Source organism: Sus scrofa, chromosome 8 (genome assembly GCF_000003025.6).
Source record: "Sus scrofa isolate TJ Tabasco breed Duroc chromosome 8, Sscrofa11.1, whole genome shotgun sequence".
Classification (NCBI taxonomy): domain Eukaryota; kingdom Metazoa; phylum Chordata; class Mammalia; order Artiodactyla; family Suidae; genus Sus; species Sus scrofa.
The window spans coordinates 3674632-3701093 of record NC_010450.4 but is presented as its reverse complement, the minus strand read 5'-3'; the positions used below and the strand labels follow the sequence as shown (position 1 = coordinate 3701093).

The 26462-nt window shown below is 58.6% G+C and overlaps 1 protein-coding gene across 5 annotated transcripts in view; it reads left to right on the top strand.

The window, feature by feature from the left end:
- The window catches only part of SORCS2 (sortilin related VPS10 domain containing receptor 2), a 507916-nt gene that overhangs the window by 13909 nt on the left and 467545 nt on the right, over positions 1-26462 (top strand). The window contains exon 1 of one of the 5 annotated variants that reach the window (XM_021100962.1): positions 21375-21669. The exons of the other annotated variants lie outside the window; for them this stretch is intronic. The gene's annotated coding sequence lies outside the window, so the exon portion shown is untranslated. Of the gene's footprint in view, positions 1-21374; positions 21670-26462 lie in introns of those variants that run through there. 5 annotated transcript variants of the gene reach the window in all.

Here is a 26462-nt window from a genome sequence, read left to right as displayed (position 1 = left end):
AGGCCAAAACAGCCCTGTGCACCTGCTTTTCATGGGGTGCAGTAGTGGCCACGCCCACGTCCACACGGCTCAGATTAGCAGGGGTCCCTGGAATGTGGCATCTCAGCGTGGCCTGGGAGCCCCATCCTGGGCTGCTGTGCTGCTTTGGTCTGTGCACACTGTGCGTTCCCTGAGGCTTTCGGTGACTGGCCGTGGGGTGGAGGCAGGGGGCAAATTCTGCCCCTGCAGGGACCCCGGTACCCTGGGCATGGACCTTAGGACAGCCCAGGCAGGCTGGAGGTGGCCCTCGGACGGTGACAGAGATGGAAGTGAGGCCATGACAGGTGGTCCTAGCCTGGAGCCGAGTGGCCCTGTGAGCCCCCTCCCTTAGCCGTGATTTGAGTCTTTCAGTGCTTGTGCCAAATCTCAACCCAAAGAAGTCCGGAGCCACCGAGTTAAGGTAGGGGACGTGGGGCGGCAGGGCGACTTTGAGCCCAGGGGCCTCGTTTTACAGATGAGAACACTGGGGCCTCGGGAGGCTGAGTGGTTTGAACAGAGTCCAGAGCTGCGGGCGGTGGAGCCGGGCTGGAGCAGGTCTGCCGGTTCCCAGGCGGGACCCTTTCCGGATGGAGACGCAGAGCCTGAGGGGACCCTGGGAGAGGCTCTCAGACGCCCGTGCAGCCCTGGCTGAGTCTCCGGGGACTGGGGACTGTCTCATGTCCCACCCTGAGCCACGACGTTCCCCGCGGTGAGCCGGCCGTGGGCTGTGCTTGGAGTCCCTCTGCCACAGCTGCGAGCCTCTGTTTTGGTGTCTGCCTCCAGCCTCCAGCCTCCAGCCCGGGGTGTCTGACAGGAGCTGTCGGAGAAGGTGAATCACAGATGGGCGTCCTCTTGCCTTCGAGGAGGAAGCCAGCCTGTGCTCAGAGCGCCTTCTGCTAAAAGGACAGCTGTTGGCGGGAAGGCTCCCCGGGCAGATTCATTCAGCAGACATCACGTGGGCGCCTACTGGGTGCAGGGTGGTTGCCAAGGAGGAGTCCCAGGCAGACTCACAGGTCTCAGAGTTTCCAGGGCGCTCAGAGGTCATCGAGGCCCAGCTGGGATCCTTCCAGTGATGGGAGGCTCACCCCTTTCCTGAGACAGCACATTCCAGGGTGTCTGGCCTCTGCTGAGCAGCTGAGGTCAGCACCAAGCTGAGGTTGCCTTAGAAGGCGATGCTGCCAGCCGGGCGTGTCGTCCGGTTGGACGAGAAGGATGCCTGTCTTTGCTGGTTGGGTTTCCAGGCTGCAAGTCTGTTGACTCATGAATTTCAGGGAAAGCAGGGGTGACGCCAGGCACGGCTGAGTAGCCCCAGCTCCGTCTCCGCGTGTGTAACAGCGTACATGAGCAGAGGTGAGGGCAAGATCAGCTTGCCTGGTCCTCATGAATGGAGGGCACTGCCTCCCCCAGTGAATACCCAACCACCTGGGGTCAGCAGTGGTGGGCACAGGATGGACTCTGTGCTTAGTGCTGTTCTCCCAAGGTCACAACTCCGCCTTGGCTGCTGTCACATACAATGCAGACCTGGCGGCTGAGAAGAGCACAGATGCTTCCTTACGGTTCTGGAGGTCCAAAGCCCAAAGTCAGTCTCGCAGGGTTGCAGTCCAGTGTGGGCAGAGTGGGTTCTTTCTCTGGAGGCTGCAGGGGAGACTCTGCCTCCTTGCCTTTTTCAGCTTCTAGAGGCCCCTGCATTCCTTGACTCTCCGCCCCTTCCTTGCAGCGTAGCAATCTCTGCTGTGTCGCCGTGCCCCTGTCTCGTCTCAACTCTGCCCCTCCTTCCTCAGCTCGTGGCCGCAGGACCCCGAGCTCTGCCTCCACTATCACGTGGCCTCTTGCCCTGTGTCAGCTGTCCCTCTGCGTCCTTCTGACAAGGTCCCTGTGAGCACACTGGGCCAGCCGGGTAATCCAGGACCCCTCCCCCTGGGGACCCCTCATCACACCCGCAAAGTCCCTTATAAGGTAACATGTGCCCAGGTTCTGGGCATGGGGGCACGGCATCTTCCGGGGGGGGGGGGTCCATCCCTCCTCTCCCTCCCCTTCTCTCTTGGCCTTTGTACCTGTGACCTGTAACTACTTCCGCCTGGCCTGGAACATTCCAGCCTGGGCTCCTACTGCTGCTGCTTCCCCTGCTTTGTGCGCGCAGCCCCCCCCCGCCACCCCCCAGCCCACACGGGCGTCTGTAGCACTCTGCCCCAGCTCCTGGGGACACGGGGACATGATACCCCCGTTTAAGGGATCCTGTGGCCTTGCTGGTGCGGGAGGCTTCAGGCACAGTGGGTCTCAGTGAAAGTTTGTGGAACAGGCAGGTGCATGGACGAGCCTGTGGTGAGCTGGAGATAAATCAAAGTTATTTTTAAGCGCATTTAACTGATTTGCCTGACGCTTGGCTTCTCGGTCCATCCTTGTGCCTGGAGACCTGTTTGGGGTCCCACGGGAGAGACAGCCGGATCAAGGCTGAGTGACGGTGCTTTTACTTAAGGTGGAGGTTTTTAAGCTGCTTGGAGGGAATATTTGGCCAACTGTGAACGATATTGAATCAGCAAATATTTTCTTGAGCGCTTGCCCCAGGGTGGGGGGTGGGGTGGGGCCCCCACACCTGCCACAAAAATGCCCAAAGCCTGTGGCTTCTGCTCTCAGATTGCTTGTTATTTAGGGGTGTGTGTGTGTGTGTGTGTGTGTGTGTGTGTGTGTGTGTGACAACAGTGCACAAACGGATGAAACGGAGAAACACCTGGTGGTTAAATCATGAGCAGGAAGGAGAGGCTGGTTGCAGGGCAGCTCCTGTGGGGCTGGAGTCTTGAATGGATGCCTGGTTTTTAGGATGACGCAGGGTCTGGGGGATGGATGTCCCCCTGGAGAGGGGACAGCTAAGCCGAACGGTGAACACAGGGAATGGGGTTCCGGGGCTGCCCTTCCTGCTGCTTAGCTGTGACCTCGGGCAGACCCCCGCACCTGTCGGTGGCCTGGCTGACCCACGTGTGACTCCCCCTGCGGGCCCGGGAATGGCCAGCGTGGGCTGAGCCGTTGGACGGGCCAAGAGTCTGGGCCCCTCCAGAAGCAGATGCACTTCAGAGGCCTGTGAACTTGGCGTCGGACTTGGCTGAAGTGGAAGGTGAGGTTCAACATGGAAAGAAACCCAGACAAGGGGATTCTGTGCTCCTAATTGCACTTGGCCGGCTCACCTCCCACTCGGCCCGGTGTCACCTCCTGTGTGCGCTGCATAAATGGATTCTAATAGCTTTCTTCTCCTCCATCACTCAAGGAACGGCCTTGGTAGCCAAAAAGGAAATTAGTTTCAGGTGGAAGCCTATTTTTACCGTGGTGGGGACCAAACTGTTAATTACCTAGAAATCACATGAGGATTTTTAGCCTGAAAAAGTTTTTTTTCTGGGGTTCAACTTTTCATAGATATTAATTATAGATATCAGCTTCAGCCCGCTGACATAATTCCTCTCTCAGGAGATTAAAGACATTTAAAACGCTGTGCCTTGTTAAACATAACGCGTGTTCTCTTTCTCTATTTCTGCTTGGCGTATGGGATGGAAGTAGGAGATTGGGGAATTTAAAAATGATTTGATACCTTCTCTGTATTTAACTAAACTTGGTTCTATACTCCGTGTGTATGTGCAAGTGTCTGAAGCTGGCGGAATGTCGAGACGGCAGCCCTTTAATATCGCAAATATGAGTCCTGATGGGAATTTCATGGCTCGTCCCTAATACGCATCTCTCCATCCCTGTGTGTATCCGGAGAATATCCTGGGGCTTCCCAGTGCCCTTGGGATAAAATCGGACTCCTCGCCCGGCCTGCAGGCGCCCTGCCCGCTGCACTCTGCAGAGCTGTGTTCTTTCAGCTTCCGGAATGTGCCGGGCCCTCCCCACCTCAGTACCCCGGCGACTCCCTCTGCCGGGGGTGTGTGTAGGCTCCGTCTCCCTCTGGGGATCTTTTCTGCAAGGTCTTCCCTCAAAGGCGTCCTCTGGGCTCCATCTGTTTCCTTAATTACAGAACACAGTCCGTATTTGCTTTATCGTTTTGTCTGCCTGTCTGTCTGCACGTCTTTCTGTCTCGATTATCAGACATAGTAGTTTCCTGAGCGCAAGGATGGTGTCAGATGTTGGGGCCACGTGGAGTTTGAGGGGCCACATGGGACAGCTGGGTGTGGAAGCCCCACAGTTCTGGGGGTCCCTAACTTGGTTTCAGAGTCTCAGCAGCCCCAGCTGGGTCCCCGTGGGTACCATCACCTCGGTGTGATGCCGCTGTGTCCAGGTGAAGATAAAGGAGCATTTGGCTCACCTGTGGAATGGATTTTAGTGGCCCGTTCCATGAAAGCATTCACAGTTTGACACAGCAGCCACCGCTGGCCACCCAGCCCGGCAGGCTGAGTGTCACTAGGATTGGGCTGAGGCTGCAGAATCCGAGTCTGGCTTTGTCCCCAGCCCTGCTTGGCTGCAGCCCCAAGGCGGGGAGGCCATCCTGTCCATGCTCCATGCTCATTCCCTCGCTCCTGAAGGAGAGACGGAGGCTCGGGGACAGCAGGTGGCCCGGCCACGCCCTCCCGGTGCGTGGTACGTATTGGTTATGGTGTGACCTTCCACCACTGGAGGGTGCGATGTGCGGAACAGGGGCCTCGTCTGAGTCACCTCTGCACCTAGTACCTGATTTAAGGCTCGGTGCGTAGTAGGACCTCAGGAAATGATTGGTGTGTAGAAGTGAATGTATGAAGGCGTGGCTGGGGAAGGAGGGGGCCTGATTTCCAACCTCCTAAACCCCAGAGGAGCTGCGGGCGTGTCTCAGGCAGGCCAAGATGTGGGTGTCCCTGTAAAGTGATTTTCTGGAAACATCAACTCCGTTTTCGTTTAGGTGGTGGGATGGATTGGAGTGCGGGCAGGTGCCCTGTGGCCGTGCCCCGCGCTGTGGGTCCCTCCCCGGCTGGGGCCCGGATGTTGCTGTTTTCAGCCTCCTTTCCAAGTGCTTTGCTGAGATACTGAGTGACGGGGAGGGAGGGAGGGGGTGAGCATCCGTGAAATTTCCAACAAACCGCTTAGCAGCACACTGTACATTTAGTTTGCTTCCCAGTTGCGACAGAAAGTAAATGATTAATTAAGCGGCACCCACACAGTTTTTAAAAAAAAGGAGTGATTTTTGGAAACAAAGTAATGCCCCAATGATTTGTCAGAGAGAGGAAAGAAGGCTTTAATAAGCAGGATGCTGTTTAATAAATCATAATGACTTACGTGGGCAAACGCGTCAGCTCGTGGAGGCGCCCGATTAAACATCTAATCACATTGCCCGCCTCCTTCGCACGTACAGAGGCAGCCGCACCCCCTGGGGTTGACCAGATGTCCCCAAGTCCTGGTGGGCAAAATTCATCAGCGTCTTTTGCTTTCTGTTTTTCCCTGAGTTGCTGAACTGATGTCCTCGAAGATTTATTTCCAAACTTTTTTAGGTATTGGACTTTCCTGGGGGAGCTTGTTATAGAGACAGAGGCCGGAACTCGGTCAGATGTCCTGAGTGTGAGCTGTGGGGTTGGCCCAGTGTTGGCATTTCCAGGAGCTCTCCCTCCACGGGGAGCCCTCGGAACCAGCGAACTCTTGGTGGCTTCCGTGCAGCCGGGTTGCACTCAGTGTACTCCCAATTCGAGGTGTGCAAGGGTGTGAACTGTATCAGAGGGCGGGTGAGAATCCCTGTTACGAGGCAGAGTGATGACCGGGGGACCCATGGTTTGGCAAAACTCACCTGTACCTGCTATGCACCAGGCCCGTGTGGGCAGGTGTGAGGCAGAGAAAGAAAAGGTGCAGGACGTGCCCTCCAGGAGCCCCAAGTCCAGTGAGCAGATGGAGAAGTAAACCCCCTACTGCAGCAGAGACGGGGGCGGGGGCAGGGCAGGCTTCCTGAAGAGGAGGCACTTCCCTGCAATGTGGGGAACTACGTTCAATCACATTAAACTAAGCACATGCTCACTGAGTAGCCTCTGAGTGTCCAGCCCTGTGCTGGGCGGTAGCCATTCAGTAATGACCAGGTCAGACAGATCCCTGCCTTCGGGGAGCTTGGATTTTAGCAGGGGACAGGGACACAGAAGCTACGGCCAGCAGAGTAAGTTCAAATGGCAGTAAGTGCTATAGAGAAAGTAAGTCCAGCTGAGGACGACCTGCAGGGGACAGGCTGGTCAGGGGTGGCTTAAGAGCCTGCCATGCAAGACCTGGGCCTAAGCTGGGAATGGGCTGGGCAGGCTGGGGGGCCAGAAAGTAGGGCGGGGCCTCCTGGCCCAGCGGTTTCAGCCCATGTGCACAAGTGTTCATTGCAGCCTTGTTCCTGATAGCGCAGTGCCAGCAGCCGAGGAACGGATCGGCATATGCTACACCCGTATGGCAAACAAGGAGTGCACTGCTGATATGCCCTACACTGTAGGTGGACCTTGAAAACACGAAGCTGAGGAAAGGAAGCCAGACACACGAGACCACATCCTGCACGATCCCGTTTATGTGAAATGTCCCAGAATAAGCAAATCCATAGAGACAAAGCAGAGAAGTGCTTGCCAGGGGTGGGGGTGTGGGGTGTGGCGGGATGGGGGTGAGAGCAGAAGGCACGGGGCTTTCTTTCTGAGATGATGAACGCGGTGATGTTTGCACAACTCCGTGAATGTACCAAGAACCAATGAATCGTGCCCTTTAAGTAGATGCATTATGTATGGTATGTGAATTTTATCTCAGCAGAGCTGTTCAAACAAGACGGTGAGGCTGGAGCAGAGGACTGGGGGGCAAGTGCTGTGGTTAGGCGGTGGAGTGGGGGGCAGGGGAGTGAGAAGGTGCCAGCTAGAGAGAGCTGGAGCCCTTGGAAACACACGTAGCCAGCCGGGCTCAGAAGGCGGAGGTGGGTGTGGCTCTGCAGGGTGAGCGGGGCCAGGCTCAGCAGGTGCGCGCCTCCTTAGGGCTGGAGATAATTTCTGCAGAGGAACCCAGCGGAGGCTGCAAAACCTTCCCTCCTCTCTCACCACTTTGCCTCCGTCAATCCTCTAGTTCCCCTGCGGGGCTCCTGTCTCTCGTTTGGCCAGACCCTCCCGGGGCAGTGGAGGGAGGGCTCCTCTCCATGGGTCCTGCGCTCTCAGGGGACCTAGGATGCTGAAATTTCGGAGCTCCCCAGCCCTGAGTTGACCAACCAAACAGCAGAAAACCCAGGCTCATGTTCTGCTGAGGGATGTAACCCAAGCTCATGTTACTTATTTATTTATTCATTTTTATTTTTATTTTTTGGGGGGCTGCACCTGCGGCATATGTTCCCAGGCTAGGGGTCGAATCGGAACGGCCGCTGCCGGCCTACACCACAGCCGCATCAATGTGGGATCCAAGCCACATCTGTGACCTACACCACGGCCCGTGAGCGAGGCCAGGGATCAAACCCACATCCTCGTCGCATTCATTTCCACTAAGTGACGATGGGAACTCCGCATGCTCAGTTTAGACCTTGCAAGGAGAACGGTCTAAGTAAAAGGAAACCTGAAATTACTGGTGATCCCACTGCTCAGAGAGAACAGTGTCCAGATCCAACCTTTTGATCACCCCCGTCTCGTTTTTCCCGTGTGGAGACTAGAACCCCGCGGTCCAGTTTGGAAGTCTTTGCGCTCCCGGCATCATATTGTCAGCATTTTCCTCCATCCGTGGAACTGCTCTGAAAACCGCAGTGACTGAATGAGTGACTTCTCCTTCTCGTCTTACAACTTTATTAAATTTTTTCTTCCGGTTTTACTGGGATGTAACTGACATACAGCCCTGTAGAATTTAGGGTGTAGCAGATAGTGAGTTGACTGACATAGCCATGAAATGACCACAGTGCGTCTAGTGAAGCTTCATCCTCTTCTGTGGCTACGACATTGAAGAACTGACAAAAGAAGCCTTTTTCCTGGTGACGAGAGCTCTTAGGATTTACTCTCTGGACCACTTTCATATGTAACATGGAGCCGTGTTAATTCCACGTATCACGTTGTACTTATTTATCTCACAGCTGGAAGTTTGTACCTTTTTTTAAATGGTCTCACTGTGGCATATGGAAGTCCCAGGCTAGGGGTTGAATTAGAGCTGTAGCTGCCAGCCCACCCCATAGCCACAGGAGAAACACAGGGTCCAAGCGGCATCTTCGACGTACACCACAGCTCGCAGCAACACCGGATGCTTAACCCACTGAGCGAGCCCAGGGATCGAACTTGTGTCCTCGCAGACACTATGTCAGGCTCTTAACCTGCTGAGCCACAACGGGAGCTCCTAGAAGTCTGTGCCTTTTGGCTGCCTCTCCTGCACATGTCCTGCCTCCGGTAACTACCAAACTGATCTCTTTTTCGATGAGTTTGTTTGTTTTTGAAGTTTAATTGAAAACTAAATACTGTGCTGTGCTAGCTCCTGGGACCCAGCCTCAGGGTTCGATGTTTCTGTACGCTTCAGGATCATCGCCACGGAAATCTAGATTCAATCTGTCACCATCAAAGCTATCACACAGTTCCTGCCTCTGTTCCACCGTACGCTGCATGCCTGTGGCACATTTATTTTGCAACCGGAAGTTGGTACTGCTTCAGAACTGCCATTTCTTCATTGTTTTCCCATGGTTGAAGGTCACTTTTTGTTACGAACGTTGTGTTGGCATAATTAACCCCGTCAGCACCCTTGGATGCCACTCTTTATCCACGTCTGACGGTTTCCTAGGACGGATTTGCGGAAAAGGTCAAAGGTCGTGAAGCTCGAATGCACCAGTTGCCTGGTTATACAGATGTTTTCCAGAAAGATCCACTGACGTGTCCCGGGATCACAGCATGGCTCGGAGTGCAGGTGTCACCCGGGCCCTCTGGTCACTTCCTGCGAAGGGCTGGGCTTGCGAACGGCTTCTTGGAGGGCGTGTGGTCCAGCGAGGCCCACTCTGGGATGTGCCAGGGGCCCAGCTTGGGCCAAGACTCCACGGCTGGGACAGACATCTTTATCTGGGGGACGGGGACGAGGGAGCCAAGGGTCCAAAGCTGAGTGGTCCCCCAGGGGTGGACAGATGGGGAGCCGACTGCTCATGCCTCCCTGCCCAGCCCCCCAACTCAGCCTCCAGCCTCACGTGGGCGGGGCCTGCCGAGGTCGGCCTCTGGGCCTCTGCTGGCCATGGATCCACACACTCGTATTTGCACGTGGGTGAAGCCTGTCAGCCTTGGCCTGCCTTTATTAGAGGCTGTTCTTCTGGGAAGTGAAGCCAGCCCAGAAGTGTTTTTCTGTGATCTCATAGCGGCTGCGGTTACCTTCCTCCCCAGCCCGCCTGCATCCTGGTCTTTGCTGAAGTTTTATTGAAAGATTAAAAAAGAAATCCAGGAATCTTGACTTAATTAAGGCCTTTATGACTTGCATAGCTGAGCCTTCAAACTGTTTTCTTCAGTGCTTTGCAGTTTTCCCGGTGGCGGCCAGCAGGGCAGCCCGGTCCATTCACAGGGACCTCCTTCCAGGAGGATGCTGGCCCCGAGAGGGTCCCAGGGCCCTCTGGGCACATGCACAGCACCCCTTCCCAGGCGGTCCACCCCGTGGGCTCAGGACCATGGTGCTCATGGTGCTCCGGCGGCAGTGGTCACTTCGGTGTCCCAGGAAGATGGAGGTCTCCCCGCAGGGACCCTGGCCCGTGAGTAACTAACTCGCGATCATCGGGGGACGCCGAAGGATGGCTCTTGGGCACAGACACAGCGCCCCTCCCCCATCTCTCCTGGATGAGGGGCTTGGCAGGGCTGGGAGGCCGTGGGGCCGGTGGGCGGGCTGGCCTGCCGTCTGTCTGACTTCAGGGGTGACCGTAGGTAGGACCAGATCTTTAGCTGGGGGGTTTCTGTTTGAAACGCTTGCTAGAGTGAAGGTTGGGTCCTCTCAGAAGGGCTATTTGCAAGGAGCAGAGAGAGCCTCTCCGAGGCCCACCCTCAGCCCAGATCTGAGCTGTTGCTGCTGGGCTGGTGTGAGGGGCCCCAGGACCAGGGCTCCAGGGGTGACTGGGGCGGCTGGGCAGGGCTGGGTTCTGTCTGCTTCCACCCCTAACATGCTCCCACCCAGAGGCCTGTGCTGCGCTTTACAGGAAGGAGCTCATTCAGTCCTCGTGGCAATCTATGAGGCAGGCGCTGCTTTCGTCCCATTTGCAGATAGATGTAAGAGCTGAGGCACAGAGTAGTTAAGTAACTTGCGCAAGGTCACACAGCTCAGTGGCCGAACCGGAACTTGAGCGGGGCTGCCTCACTCCAGAATCCATGTTCTTTTTTTTTTTTTTGATCTTTTTAGGGCTGCACCCGTGGCATATGGAGGTTCCCAGGCTAGGGGTCTAATCGGAGCTGCTGCTGCAGACCTACTCCAGAGCCACAGCAACGTGGATCCGAGCCGCATCTTCGACCTACACCACAGCTTGTGGCAATGCTGGATCCTTAACCCGCTGAGCGAGACCAGGGATGGAACCTGAAACCTCATGGTTCCTGGTCGGATTCGTTTCCGCTGCGCCACAACAGGAACTCCCCAGAATCCCTGTTCTTAAGCAGCTGTGAGGTGGGTGGTGTCTCTGGGCCTCAGCTTTCTCATCTGTTCAGTGGGATTACTGATAACCTCCCAGGCAGAGTAGGAACCTGACGGCTGTCCCATCCTATTGTTACTAATTCTATCAGCAAATGAATAGAGATGTGCAGAGAGTGTGGCTGCCCTGGGCTGGTGGCCTGGAAACCAGGGCCCCAGGCACCAGCTGCTGGAAGCGGAGTCAGATCCACCTGCTGGGAGGACGGAAGCTCCGCCCTGGCCAGGTGCTCCAGGACCCTCGCAGCGCTCAGCCCTGGCCCAGGGGACCGGGGCTGAGCAGGCTGGGGAAAGCAGGTCTGACAGCGCTTAATTTTCTCCTCTAAATCTGCCTCCTCTCTAGCTGAATCCGCACATATGAGGCAAATGCACCATTAAGGCACCAAACAGGGAACGCGGAATTACTTTTTAATAATTTGTGATGGGGGTGGGGCAAGTGGGAGGCAGAGCTGTGATTCCAGATCTGCAGAAGCTGCCCCGCAGGCGTCAGGCAGCTGTCCCTCTGGTCTTAAAAACCCCGTCATCCGGTCCTTTGCCCTGGTCACCTCCTCCTCCTGCGCGCACCTCCCGATGGGGGTGGTCCTGGAGGGGGAGGTGGACGCGTGAAGCCAGGGAGGGGCTCGAGGGCCTCCCCACGTGCTCCCCTTCCCCGAGCTCCCTCCCCCCGCCCCCGGGCAATCCTGAGGCTGTGGTCCTGTCCCACCTGCTCGAGGGGCGCCACGTGGGCTCATCTGAGGATTCTGACTTCACTGTGTGGTGACTTCATGGACAGCGTTTTATCACCAGAAGACACTGGACATCTTTGCTCGGGTGTTTGCTCAGACATCTTTGCTTACGGGGAGGGTTGTGCAAATGTTGTGTCCCACAGAATGTTTCCAAGAGCGGGAGGGGGATGGAGGGAAGGAGGAAGGGGGGGTGGGCGCGAGTATGATCCACTCACATAAAATATGTTGGCCGACTCCTATTCCTCCTGCAAAGCCCTAACGCGGTAGTGCCGTCTCTATGAAGCCTTTCCCGATGCCCCTGGCCGGAGTTACACTGGTTGCTCACGCTGGCACTTTGCTGCACACAGGGTTTTACTGTTGTTTGAGTCCTGCCCGACCATCATTATGGTTCCTTGGCCTCTGGGCCTAGCCCCCTGGGAACTCCGACAACGCAGGGACCGGAGTGTCTTCCTCTTTGAGCAGCTCTCCTCTGGGCTGAGAACTGGCCACAGCCTCTCTGTTGAATCGAAAGGAACACGGACCCACCCAGAACAGGGCAGGGTGTTTGCTGCACTGTCTCCTGAGCTCTCCCACTTGGCTCCTCTCTCGGTTCTTTGAGTCAGCGTGGTTCAGCAGCCCAGGAGCGGTCAGAACGGGATGCTGTGTGTGCCGAGTCCAGCCCCGGGAAGCAGCAGAGACCCCAGCACCCTCTGTGGTCCGGACTGTGGGGTGGGTGGGGCAGCCTTGGTGTGAGCGCCTGCAGGCGGGACTGGAGGGGGGCCTGAGGGCGGAGCAGAAGCCCCCCCCCTTCTCCTTGAGCTCTTAGGGCTTCTCCATGTGCTTTGGAATTTTATTTCCCCCATTTTTCAGCCACACCTGTGGCATGTGGAAGTCCCTGGGCTGGGAATCGTTCTGCTGGCCTCAGAGCCATGGGCATGCTCACCTGGCAGACCTGGGCTCCAGCATGGGCTCCTGCAAAGAAGAGGAGGCCCCATGGCTTTTTTGGACACAGCCTTGGAAATCACAAAGTGTCACTTCTGCCACCAACCTGCGAGAAGAGAAGCCCGTCTAGTTTCGGGGAGGAAACAGAGGCCGTGGGAGCAAAGTCAGAGTTTGGGGCTGTCATTTCAAACCACTGGGGGCGGGAGGGGGAATTGTGGCTGTGGCTGGTCTGAAGCCCCCCACGTGACCCCCATGGCCCAGGGGCCTCTGATCTCCTGTAACGGCTTTGTGTCACGCTAGGAGGGTCAGAGGTGTGGAAGTCTCGGTTTACGCTGTGTGCCAGAGCAGACAGCCGAGGCCTGGCCATCTCTGGAGATGGGTCCCCAGGGTCATCTCTGCTGCCAAGCCTGGGAGATGGCATCACCCCTTCATGACTGAGGCTGGGGAGGCCGCATAGCTGTCCTGAGGTCACCAAGCCTGAGGAGCAGAGCCTGGATTTGAACCTGAGTCCATCTGATGCCAAGCCTGGCCTTGCTCAGCCCCCACATGCCCCTCCAGCAGGGGCGTCCAGGGTAGGAGGCAACCGAGCTGTGTGGAAGGGCCCCATGGGTGTGGCAGTGCCGTCCCGTTTCCTGAAGGGTTAAGTCCCATCTACGACGGGCTCTGCAGGGGGACATCCGCGAGGATCTAGCCTAACGGGGGAGCACGCAGGGGCTGCGGTGCTGCAGGCGCACCAACAGGGGCCGGCACGATAAAGAAAGCTGTGGCGCTGCCCCCGGAGACCCACTAATCCCGGCCACCATCTGACCCGTTTTCACAGGCCACCTCCGGCTCAGTGTCCCGGTTCAGGTTGAGACACAGCAGCTCGGCCGTCCTAGGGGGTCTCGCAGGTTGAGTCCGTGGGCAGGCCCTGCTCTGTTTCGGGGTGGGAGGGTGTGGCACACCCGTTCCACGTCTCGGAGGACGCGCAAGAAGAGCCAAGGCTCGGGCTTTTCCTGCGTCCGCTTCCTCACGCCGGGCCTCCGTGTCGCCAAGTTCACCAGCATCTTCACTGAGGACTCGCTCTTCGCCAGCAAGTTCGTTCTCTGCCTCACGGGGCGTCGCGGAGGAGGGCTGGGCGTTGCGAAGATGCCCAGGGTGGCACCCAGCTGGGATGAGTGTGCCCTTACCATCCACACGCGACCCCTGCCCTGCACACACGCTCGGGACACCAGCCAGCGGGTCTCCCGGCTGCCCGAGCATCCCGAGATGGAAGCCGGACGGCAGCTGTGGCCTCCTGCCTCGGGCATCTAGATGAGATTGGCTCAAACCTCTGAATCCACGCCTTGCAGGGTGGAGTCTCCGTGATTTCATGCGCATCAGGGCGCTGAGGGCGCTCTGGTCTGCTGGCGCTGGCCTGGGTCCCCCCCTGCGTGCTCTGGCTTTGCTCCCCGCCGCGTGCTCTGGGACGAGAGACCCCACGTGGTTCTCAGCCTCTCTCAGAAACCTAAGAGTGAGCTGGACCTTACTGATGGGAGATGGCAGCGGGTGCTTGGTGTCGCCATGTGCAACACGCTCAGGTTGGGTGCCAGACCCCCCCCCCCCGCTCTGTAGCGTGGCTGTGGGCGCAGAGTCTCCACTAACCCTGTCACCCCGGGAGCTGGTTCCTGCATTTCAGCAATCCCTACCCCCATGCCCAGCCACCCCTTTCTCCTGTGTGTCCTCTGCCTGCTCCCTGAGCCCAGCAGCAGCACAAACCTCTCGGGGTCCCCGTGTGCAACATCTTTGCTCCCTTGTAGTCTCTGTGGTCTCCGGCCCCCGCTTCCAAAACCTGCTCTCCAGGGATTTGGCCAAACCAAGACGGTTTCCTCTCTCGAGGGGGCGACAGGCTCAGCAGATGTGTGTGTGTGTGTGTGTGTGTGTGTGTGTGTGTGTGTGTGTGTGATGTGTTTGAGTGTATGTGTGAGTGTATGTGTGTATGTGACTGGTGTATGTGAGTGTGTGTTCGAGTGCATGTGTGTGTTTGAGAGTGTGTGTGTGAGTGTGAGCGCATGTGTGTGTTTGAGTGTGAGTGTATGTATATTGTGTGTGAGAGTGTGTGTTTGAGTGTGTGTGTGTGTGTGTTGGGAGGGGACACGAAGGGTACTCGTCTCTTTTTCTGGGGTCCTCTGTCCCGCTGGGAAGCAGGGAGAACAAGGGCCCCGCAGGTGACCAGGGGCTGTAGGAGGAAGCGGAGCTGATAGGCTGATAGGCTGGCATTTATTGGTTGGTTGACATTTATTAGTTTCTTGGGTCACCGTGACAGGGACCACAGCCCAGGGGCCGAACAACAAAGATGCGTGTGTTCCCTCCCAGACCGGGGAGCACTGGCTCTCTCCTGGTGTGCAGACGGCTGTCACCTCCGTGTCCTCACCTGGTCGCCCCTCTGGGCCTGTAGAGTCCTGATCACCCCTTCTCGTGAGGACACCTGTCATTGTGGGTAAGGACCCTCCCTCCTGACCCCATCGTGCCTGAGCTCCCTCTTCAAAGACCTGGTCTCTAACTACAGCCACCTTCGGAAGTGCTGGGGTTAGGACTTCAGCCTAAGCGGTTTGGGGGCACACAGTTCAGCCTGGGGGTGCTCACGGCTGCGCATGAGCTGAATGAATGAGTGAATGGAGTCCCCCAAACGAGATGCTTCCTTTCTGATCAGGAAAACCGAGGAGCTGGTCTCTGTTTTACGTTCAGGGCAAGTTACGAATCTGCTTTAAGGTGCATTTTTTCCACTCTATTTCCCACCCGTCAGCGTCTGTGTGTGGGGGGGTGGGACCTCCTTTGGAGGAAGGAAACCTTGATGGGGTGGGGGAGGGGCAGCCGGGGGCGGCGGGTGGGGAAGCAGCTTTTCGCTGGAGGATTTGGCTTCTGGGACCACCAGCCCCGTCTCCACCTGGGATGCGAAGGGGAAGCAGGAAGGGGCTTCTTGGTGCAAAGGCCTGGATTTTGCTGATGTGAGCGGAAGACTTCCCAGCCCTGGGTTGCAGAGGGCAGCTGTTGGCCACTTGAAGGCTGAGACATGGATGGGAACGTCTGTCAAGGCGGTGGTTTAGGGTAACAGGATGTTCTCACAGTCACGCCCTGTCTTAGGGCTGGAACAGTGTCAGCATGCTCATGTAGGAAGGGGACAAAGACAGCTGGTTCGTCCATCCGTCCATCCGTCCATCCATCCATCCGTCCATCTTTCCATTTGTCTGTCCATTGATCCATCTGTCCACTTGTCTATCCATCAGCCTTCTTCCTGCCTATCCACCTGCCCATCTATCTAACCACTGATCTGTCCGTCCATCCATCCATCCATCCATCATCCTTCCATCCTCCCATCCGTCCACTCCTTTGTTCTCCACTCAGCAAGCATTTATGGACCCCCTGGACCGGAGTGTGCGTGGGGGACAGCCAGGCGACCAGAACAGCCTAAAAAGGGAGAAAGGCCAAAAATAGCAGAGCGTGAGCTGTCCTGCAAAAGAGGTGAGGCAGCCTCTGGTGTGGACGCAGAAGAGGGAGAGGGTCGTTCTCTCTAGCGGGGGGATCTGCAAGGCCTTTGCACCTTAACGAGCATGACTCCCATGGCCTGGGGGGGTCAGCAAGGCAGGGACCCTGGCTGGGGCACAGCAGGGCCAAGGATGAGGAGGGGAGCTGGCTGCCTTGGGCATGGGAGAGACCCAGGCTAGCAGTGTGGCATGTGGGGCTCTCTAGGTGGGAGAGGAGGCAGGAGAGGGGCTCCGGCTAGACACAAAGGCTGTGAGGCCTGCTGCGCACAGGGGTCCATGGAGCCATGGCCTAGCCTCGTACCGCTGGGTCAGAGATGCGCAGTCCAGCCCACACCTGCCCCTGGTGAGGCCCCCGTGATGGAAACGTGTTAGGATTTGAGAAGCTGTGCTTAGGTGATGGGAGCCAGATGGCTTGGAGAGGGCGGTGGGCGGGTTCCCCTTCCTGCTTGGCCCTGGAGCATAGCGCGGAGAGGGATCAGAGCAGGCTGCAGCCTCGCAGACCAGTGGGGGCCGCGGGAATAGCCTGGGGTGGGGGGCAGGGAGGAGGCCTGGGCTCCAGTCAGACAGGCGAGGTTCGGGGAGGTTCTGGTGGGAAGGCGCTCTGGCAGAGGAGAGGAAGCTGGGTTGCGGGATGGCACCGAGCCTGCGCCCCGGGAGGCTACGGAGGTGGGACCTCGACGCCTCTTCCCGGGTGAGCTTCTCCCATGTGTCTAGGCCCTGGAGCCCTGGGCCAGGGCTCGGTCACCAGAGAGCTCAGTTAGCAAGGGAGGCTTGGCAAGCGGCCTCATTATGTCAGTCCCCAGGGCGCCCGGGACAGCGGATTTATTCTTTTCATCATCTCTGAAGCCCCCGGGGTTCTGGTCCGGAGCTCTTAATTTGCTTCCCTGCCGAGCCTAGTGGTCCGTGACCTTTAGACTCCGGCTCAGCCGACATTCCAACATTTCAATTGAGGCCTCGGCAGCCGCCAGGCTTTGCAGAGGTGGGGGCTCCTGCCGCTCCAGCGGCTGCCATTTCAGGGGGAGGTGTCATGCTGTGTAGACACCTGCTCTCCCTGCATCCTGCAGAGTCGCCGTGGGCTCCTCCTTGGGAGGGACCCTGTGGGTAAGCTCAGTTTAATTCCACCTAATGCACTCTTAGGCACCACCAGGGCCGGGCACAGGGTGTCAAGATCAAAGCTGGGCAAAGTTCTGGGGTCCCTGGGGACAAGCCTGCATGGCTGCAGTGAGGCCTGGCTTGGCAGAGTGATGGGCACAGCATCATGGTAACCAAGCCTCCTGGCTGCTCTGCGGGCACCACTCTGGGGCTCCCGTGGGTCAGGTCAGTTCCTGAGGCGGGCACTACCGTGTCACTACCTGTTTACAGATGGGGAAGCTGAGGACTGAAAGGGCAGGTCACTCATCCGAGAATGGCAGGGTTGGGGTTTGAAGCCAGGACCCTGATGCCGTAGCTTGCATGCTTAACCACTGCCTGCTGGTGGGGGTGGGCGGGGCGGAGACAGGTGTGAGGGGTGGTCCAGGGGCCACCCTGCCCTCCGTGGACTTGATCTGCCGAAGCCACGAGGAGACGGACTGGGCGCGCTCGGGGTGTCCGTGACCGTATCTTCTGGCCGTTGCGAGCGCTGCCTTCATGGCAGACAGAGGCCGTAAGTGCATCACTTGTGGCCAGGACTTGGCCTGGGCAGAGGGACGCCCGAGGGGGTCGGTGCAGGGGACTCCGGCTGCCGCGGGGCTGGGTGCACAGGCTCGGAGGGCGCCTCAGGGACGAGGCTGGTGGTTACTGCGCACAGCGCTTCTCAGACTGGGGGTCAGGCAGTCCCCAGATGTATTGGCAAGGCCCCTTTGTGCACCACGGGCTTGGGCCTCCACCTCCTGGGCTCCTGTGCTCCTTGGTGTCCCCATCTGTAAAGTGGACGTCCTTCCTTGCACACGTGGGAGGGTGGCTGTGAGCATCCTGAGAGGGACATGTCATGCCCTGTCCTGGCCCTTCCGAGGCCCTGTTTCCTCACCTGCAGAAGGAGGCAGCTGGACCCCAGGGACAGGTTGAATGTGGCGGGAGAGGAGCCTGGGCTGTGGGCTGTGTGCTCTGGGGGGTGGGGGGGGTGAGAGCGCTGGGGATGCCGGAGGATCAGTCACCCCTGCTGGGCTTTCAGCCTTGCTGCCCTGTCACCCCCAGCGCGGGCGATCTGGGGTGGGGACTCAGGTTTTCCAGCCAGAAAGGGATTTGGACTGTCACTGAAGTGGCAGGTTTGCCCATCACCCTCTTGTATCTTTGATCACGTGGACTGATTTTGAGTCGCTGCGGGTGGGGAGGGCCCCGGGGGCACACATGCCCCTCCCCCTCCCTCCAGTGGTGGTTTTGCTCTTCGGAAAGGGAGGCTCTGAGTTCCCTGAGAGGCCGACAGCCATTTATCGGTCGTGTGACAGGAAGAGGCATGGCTGAATTACATCCTGTGCCTGAGGACTTCCAGGGTGCCATCCAGGTGCCCCTGCGTGGTGACTGCTCTGGGGCACCCCCGGGGCGGCGGTGTGGCTGTGCAGCCCAGACCCCACTCCTGGGTGGAGGGGACGCCAGCTTCACGGCAGCGGTGGGTCTGAGGTCCAGATGCTGCCGTCTGCCATTGTCCTCCAGGCCGTCCAGGGCCCCCGGGGAGGGTGCCGAGGCTGGGTCCCGCAGCGCCCAGGTGCACACTCGCTGAGCTCTGGGTGCTGCTGGTCCAGCTCACTGCCCCTCCAGCTGCCTGATAAAGGGCCGCCCAGGCTCTGGCCCAAGAGGCAGCCTGCGGATGGCAGCCATAGGCGGGGGCAGGGGTGCCCTCAGGGGCAGTGACTGCTCTGGGCTGCTGGCCGGGGGTGCCTCGCAGAGGAGACGGGCTTAGCCAGACGCAGAGGCTCCTGGAAACACTGGCGGGGAATTGGCCCCGGGACAGGCAGAGCAGGGGGAGAGAGGTGTGGCCCCTTGCCCAAGGTCGTGCAGAAGGTCCTGCGGTGGCCCCTTGGCCTCGAAGCCTTGGCTCTGGACCACCAGCCCTTCTGCCAGGGGCATCTCTGGTGCTGTGGACACAGGGTGGGAGTGTGGGGAACCCCTCACTGGGGTGATTGGAGAAGTGTGTGGGCAGCCAGGCCCTGAGCCCCTGGTGCCACTGGGATCCATTCTGGCTGCTTGAGTGACCAATGAGGGGCCAGGCCCTGGTTGGGCGCAGGGACTGACCATTCCTCTGGGCCCATCGGGCCATTGCTGATGGGCACTCGACCGGCAAGATGCTTGGAGTTCCAGCGAGGGTGAGGCAACCTGGTGTCTAGATTCCAAGGGCAGCTTCTCGGATGGGCGAGCCCTTTTGCTCACATTGTTAGTGCCCAGATTCGATTTGCAGACAGGTGTGAGCCCCTGCGAAGCGCCAGCTGTAAGTACTGCCAAGCCAAGCGCCGGGAGTATGCACGCATCATGTCTCCCCGAGCACTGCCTGTGTGCGGGCCCTGGTCTAGGTGCCAGCAACTGAGCAAAGCTGGCAGCTGAGAGCCCCTGTCTCCGGCTTCCTCATGGAGAAGGGGCACGCTGCAAACCCAGGAATGTGTAAACACATGCCCACATGCATTCACACCCACATACTATCTACGTTCACCCGTGTGGGGCTGTGAATGGGCAGTGCAGAAAATAAAGTGGACAGTGGACGGGGGAGGGGAGAGGGAATATCTGGAGGAGTGGTGGCTGACGTTTCTGGGAGGTGGCCAGAGGCGCTCTGGCTGTGGGAGGGGAGGGAGTGAGCCGTAGGGGTGTGGGCGCAAGTGCAAAGGCCCTGGGGCAGGAGCGTGCCCCTCTGTGTGAGGGCGAGTCGGTGGAGGGGAGCGAGTGAGGGCTGAGGGTGGTAGCAGAAGAGGCCAGGAGGTGAGGGGGCCTTGGGGCCTGTCTTCTCAGCCCCCTCAGTGTGTCGCCCGGCAGTGAGTCACGGTGAAGAGCTTATTAACTGAGGCTTTAAGTCTGACGCAGCCTCGCATCTCCCAGGAGTGAGAGGCAGCTGGCATTTTCTGGACTGAGGACCCCCCCCCGCAAGCCTTCGGGGAACAGACGGCTCCCCTGGGGGCAAGCAGGCCACCGAGCTCTGGTTCAGCCATCTGATGGCTTTGGCCTCTGCGGCTGGCCGCTCGGTGGCAGGAGGGCTATTTTTAGTCACCAGTGGAGGTGCAGATGGAGTTTGGGGCCTCGAGTCCAGCCGCGAACGGAAATAGAATTGTGGTTTCTGACAAGCAGCAGATAACGTGGGCAATTTCCCTCTTCTTTAGTAAATCCAACTTTAACACAACTGATTGCAATAAAAGTAGACGGTCCTTTCAACATGCCCCGTGAAAGCTCATCACCCAAAGGGAGTCCTACTTAAGACAGCTTTTCTCCGGTTGGGAAAAAGGCCCCCTTCTTCGGGCGGCTTTGCAGTGGTGCCAGGAAGTCCTCTTCAGAAGCGACCCCTCTTGACTCGCAGGCGTCAGCAGTGGCCCCAGCTGTTCCTCTGCTGGGACCCCGCCCACGCCTCTCTCAACAGAGCTGCAATCTGGAGCCGGTGGCATGACCCCCGGACTGGGCTTGGACCCTGGCATTGATCATTTTCTCTCTTCATTTAGTCCCATATTTCTTCCGCAGCTGTCTTGAGTCCCTCCTGTGCACCAGGTCTTGTGCTTCCAGCCACGGAGGCTGTTGTGAGGAGAGTGGACATGATTCTGTGTCCTGGAGTGTTTGGTCCGTCTCGCATCTCAGTGTCTCCGAGCCTCTGGCGTCCCATCTGTAAAGTGGGAATAATAAGACCCACGGGGAGGGGCACGGGGCGGGGGGGTTGGGGGTTCCCATCACATCACACATAAGAAAGCACTTCGGAAGCAAAGAATGCCGGCCCCAAGGGAGGGGCCCTCCTTCACGGCTCTGGGGTGGAGGTTTTGTTGAGCTGAATCTAAGAATTGCACCACGACCCACCTGAAATGTGATTGGCAGGGGTTCTTTTTTGCTGCTGAGTTAGAGAATGCAAGTGAAGGAACATGGAAAGGGTCCGGGTTTTAAAGATACGAAAGGATGGTGGACCGAGGGTATTATTGAATGTCTGTCATCTGACAGGTGACATGCATTTTCCTTCAGAAACAACGCTCTTTCTGATGCAATGGAAAGAGGGGGAAGAGTCTGTTTAACTCGTGGTGGGAATGGAGAGGCTGCATTTGCAGAGGCGAAATGAAATGACTGTAATAGGCTGTTCAAGGGACCAGATGTACTCAAAGAGTAAACAATGATTTTATTAATTTTGGATGCTGGTGCTTGAGGAAAGACAGATTTAATTAGAAGAGGTGGCGGAGGCAGAGGAGGCTTTGTGAGGGATCCCGGGGGGATTCCTGGGTACTACTGAGGGCTTTAGATGCTGCCCGCGCCCGCGATGTTTTCTGCGGTGCAGAAAACCAGGTCCAGACGAGTGGATCCTTCTTTAAAGGTGCCAGAGGCGTCAGGGCCGGCAGTTCGTCTGTGGGCCACTGAGTGGCGCTGTCTGCCCGGAACGGCTCGGTTGCTTTCCGCGTGGGGTGGGGCGGCGGCTGTGTGCACGTGTGCGTGTGCTTGCGCGTGCGTGCTGTGTGTGCACGTGTGTACGCAGGGGTGGGGGAGGGTGGGATCGAGAGAGGAGCACGGGTCGTCGGATGTTTGTGTTGGGAAGTGGCGGGCCGGGGCGTGTGAGCTCTGCTGCCCGCGTGCATCCAGCTCCTGCCGTAACGCGGGCAGCGCTGTCCTTCGGCCTCCGGTTCCGCCTGGCGTGCGTGGTCCCCTCTCCGCCAGCCCACGGGTTGGAGCAGAGCGGGTGGTGTGACCAGTTTTTCTCTCCCGTCACCACGTCATCCGCGTGCTGGGCTTCTCCCGCTGCTTGGAGCTTCCGGCGCGCAGCCTCCTTGCCCGGTTGACCAGGAAGCCTGAACCTGGATGCCCGCCTTTCCTCCCAGGTACTTTCTTGTCCTTTCCGTGTCAGGGGCCGGGTCCTCTGTCTCCCGGAGACTCTCTGACCCCATGTCCCTCCCTTCCTTATTCTACTTTTGGTCCTCTGCCCTCCACTCCCTGTGGGGTTTCTTTCTCTCTTTCTTTTTTATTTAGGGCTTCACCGGAGCGTGGAGGTTCCCAGGCTAGGGGTCAAATCGGAGCTACAGCTGCCGGCCTACACCACAGCCACAGCAAAGCCGGATCTGAGCCGCAGCTGGGACCTACACCACAGCTCACTGGCAAAGCCTGCTCCTTAACCCACTGAACAAGGCCAGGGATGGAACCCGCATCCTCCTGGATACTAGTCGGGTTCATTAACTGCTGAGCCACAATGGGAACTCCTTTGGGGTTTCTTTGTGCTCAACCTGAGGTCAGTGTAGGGGAGCCAGCTCCTCCCCACTGGCTGGCCCTCCACAGTGGCAGCCTGGGCTTCTGCAGAGTGGACAGAGGCCAGTGCCCAGGGCCTGGGGCAGAGCTGTGGATGAGGGGGGCGACCCAGCCCCCTTTGGGCAGGGGATACTCTCTGCCAGGAACAGCTGTCCTGCTGACACAACGTGCCTAATTGGAACCCTCGAGTTTCCTGTTTGGAATTTTCCCGGCTCTGTGCCCTCCCCCAGATGCCCTGGCTGCTGTCCTCCCGCAGGCTGGTCCCTAGAGAGGATCTGGGGAAGGGGCTTAGGGAGGACGGCTTCCGGGAGCTGGGCAGTGCCTGGCTGGTCTCTGGGCAAGACCCGAACTTGGCAGCGGGTCCGGCCCTTTGCGTGCTGCTTCCTTCCGGTGAAGCAGAAAGCCGAGGTTCTGGGTGAGAAGCCGTGAAAAGCCCTCGTCGCCCTTTCAGAAGTGAGCAAAGAGGAGAAAGGGGAAAAGAAACGTCTCTTTGATTTCTTTGTCTTTGACGATAAAAGCTCAAGTATTTGTCAGAGAGGGTTGAGGGCCCGATGCTGCCTTAATCCGTCGTCTGGTCAAACCATCGTCTGGTCAAATTGCTCTGGGGGATGGACGCCGTTCTGGAACCGTCGGCCGTGGGCTGCCACGCGGTCTCCTCTCTGCGGGCAGGACGGAGCTCTGGTTGCGGGAAGGAGTTTGGTCTCTTACGTGGGTTCTCATTTCAGCTTGGGCCACCTGTGGGGACTGGACAGGAGGCCTGGCCTCACGGAGCCCCGGTGCTCTGGGCTGTGGCAGGGCCCCAGGGCCCCCCAGGGCATGGCGTCAGCAGGTGTGCTCTGGGTGTGTTCAGGTACCTGCGAGCATCATTGTCCCTGCGCGGGGGTGGGGTGGGGGATTTGCTCCTTGGGAGGGGCCCTGGTCACCCAGCGCTGGGCCCCACAATTTCACCTGCTCTGGAGGAAGGAGAAGAGGTGTTCATGGCCAGCTTTGTTTTACTTCTGCAAAAAAATGTTTTACCAGCAAATTACCGCGAGGAGCCCTTCCTGGGGTTTCGTAATTTGTTTGATACGTAACGTGGAGCCATCCAGGGTGTCAGCTGGAATGAAAGATAAACTCTAATTTGCTGGGGAGCACGGAGGCTGGAGTGATGGTAATTGGAAGTGATTATCTGCTCCTGATTCTGCCAAACCACCGCTCCCTTCCTGGTTCTCAAGGTCGGAGTGCAGCAGAGGTTGGCAACCCTGGGCCCTGCTCTGGGCTTTGCTGCCTGCTGAGTTCTGTTCTCTTCTTGTTTCCTGGGCTGGATCACGTGCCTGATCACTCAGCCCCGGCGGCTCCTGTAGGGATCCCCCAGCCATGACCGAGCAGCTTCTCCCCAGGGAGATAGTGGGCGACCACAGCAATGACCATCAGAGACCCTGGCGCTGGCTTGGTCACAAAGACGGCAGCCGCAGCAGGAGATGGGGTTCAGACCCAGCGTGACCCTCAGCTGGGGTTGCCAGATAAAACACAGGATGCTCAGTTAAATTTGGTTTTTTTTTTTTTTTGGTCTTTTTAGGTCCGCACCTGTGGCACATGGAGGTTCCCAGGCTAGGGGTCGAATCGGAGCTGTAGCCACAGCAATGCCAGATCCGAGCCATGTCTGCGACCTACACCACAGCTCACGGCAACGCAGCATCCTTACACTGAGCGAGGCAGGAATCGAACCCATGTCCTCATGGATACTAGTTGGATTCTTAACCTGCTGAGCCACAGTGGGAACTCCCAGATTTGAATTTCAAACAACAAATGCTTTGTTAGCGTATGTCCTGTGTAATATTTGGGATGTATTTATACTAAAAAAAATGTTTATTCGAACTTCAAATATCGCAAGGGATGTACTTGCAATGACCTTGTGAATAGTCTGTAGTTTATCTGAAATCCAGATCTAACTGTGGGCCTTGTATTTTTATTTGTTAAATCTGCAACCCACCCTCAGCAGCCTGGGACCTCGGGTCCCTGCCTTTCCTGCCCGTGGCGGGGGTGGGGTGGGTGGAGGGTCGTTCTGGTGGCACTTGCTCCCTAGGGTGGCTGGGAGCTGGGAGCCCGTGTGACCCCACCCACAATTCTAAATGTGCATCCTCCCCCCCCGCCCCCCGTGAGCCTTGTTCGCCTCAGTGCGCTTTGGGAGGTCCCCATTCACACTGTGGGGTAGGTAGAGGGGGGCTGGTGGGGGCATGGCTGGTGGGCCAAGGGTTCTGAAAGGTCCTGGCATCTCCCCTCTGTGCAGCCCTTGCCGCTCCATGTCCCTCTTGGACCGGGCCAGCACGGTGGAGAAGAGACTGGACAACCTCCGCCCAGGGGTTGGAGCTGGTTGTCCTCTGGTCACTCCTAGCACTCTGAGAGGTCCTGGTGTCAGGCCAGCTGTGTTTTATCCTCCACCCCTATCTTGGACGTACCTCTCCGAACCCTCCAAATCCCCTGGCTGATGTGACGGGGCTGTGGACGAGACGGGTGAGCGGGTGGGCGGAGGAACGGACGTCTTCCCGCATGCGTGGGTGGGTGGGTTTGCGATGTCCATGCCTGGCCGTCGGGCCCCTTGGTTGGCCATGATGAGCGTCCTGTCTGTGCAGTGTGGCGGGCATGTGCATGCACGGCAGAGACCCCGGGTGGGCAGGGGCTGCTGCTTTGGTGATGAGGACGTCCGCTGCTGGGATCCCTCTCAGTTGGTACGTCACCTGGTTGTCTTTGGCCTCCCAGACCCACCCGTCTGCCAGGTTGGTTCAGCTGGACTCTCCACCCACCCTCCATGGCGGCCAGAGTCAGATCGTCCTTGTGGAAGCAGCTGGGAGAGGGTGGCTTGGGTGCTGTGCTCTGGGGCCCTGGGGGGCTCCCTGCCACCCCCGAGCCCGCCTTCCTCTCCAGCCTGACCAGCAGATTGGGCTTTCGTGCCCTTTGCGTCTGGGAAATGAGTTTCTCCACTTCCCTCTGCTTCCCAAAGCCTGCGGGACCCAGCGAAAATGGCAGCTCCTGGCCCGCTGGCCCCACCCTGATGCCACCGCCCCCATTCCTTCTCTCAGCATTTGAGCTGCCGCTTAGTCGACCATGTGCCAGGTTCGTTGTGAACCCGTCTGTGTGCTCTGTGGCTGGTCGCTTAGCCTGGGGCCCGGCGCCTGGAAAATGCTGGCCGACGGGAGGGTCCCAGGAAGCCCCGTGGCACGTGCCAGTGAGTGTTCCGAGGGACATCCGCCCCGGTCCTCCTAGCACCTCGTCAGGCAGTGTCCCCAGCCGTGTGCTTGCAGCTCTGGCCCTGCGTCTGTTTCCCAGGGATTTTCTTTCACTGTTGGCGCTCCCTACAAATTCCGGGGGACCATACGCTTGATCATCACATGGAATGTTCTGGTCCCCCCAGTACTGAGGTGCTCTGTGAGCTATAGAAATTGGCAGTGGCTGGGTCTTGGCCACAGGTTTTGGGTTTTGGGTGGAGGTGGGGCTGGGGGGAGGGGCCCCTAGCCATCTTCCGCCCAGCTAGGCCTGGCTGCAGAACCAGGGTTCAGAGAAGGGGGTCCCCAGACCATTCCCACGTTTGGGGACCTACAGGAGGGCTCACGGGACTGGGCGCATGGCCGTACTCAGAGCTCTGACGTGTTACACGCCGGGACCAAAGCAAAGGGCACAGTTGCCCGCGGCGAGGCACCTGTCGCGAGCTGGTTCTCACAGCTCCTGGGAAGCGTTGCCCCCGGGGAAGCCCAGGGTGTTTACTGGGAGCTGGTCCCACACGCACCCCTCGCCTGGCCCTTTCCAAAATCGCTGACTCCCGGAGAGGAGGTGAGCATGCAGTGTAGCTTGTGCTGTTGCAAAAACAGCAGAGGCCCTGCTGAGACACTTACCAGTTGGGGGGAACCCTCCGGACGTCCAGGTGCCAGGGTGGCTATGCTGGTGGACCCTTCTCGAGGGGCAGCAGCAGAGCCAGGCTCACACCTGCTCTTGTGTCTTCAGGGGCCCTCCCCTCTCCTGGCACGTAGGAGGCCTGGCAGATGCTGGGTCTTTGGTGGATGCTGGGCGGCCCCAGGGCCAGACGGCAAACCCGGCCCTTTCTTCAGTGTTGGCCACCGCCTCCCTGCCTCTCTTCATCCTGACTCGCTCCGGCCTCTCCCACGTGGAGCGAGAAGGGGAGCTCCCACTTCCGAAGCATTTGGGAAGGGTCGGCTGCCAGGCCAGGGAGGGGGGCCCTGTCCGCTCCCCATCCCCCCATCTCCCATCTCCTGCCAGCCCTCCGTTCCGGGGCCGAGAACGCCCAGCTTGGCGGAAGCCCCAGCGCCGCCGCGGAGGTTCCTCCACTTGGCACGAGCTTGGGGAGGTGAGTGTGTTCCTTAACTCTGGCACGCACGCC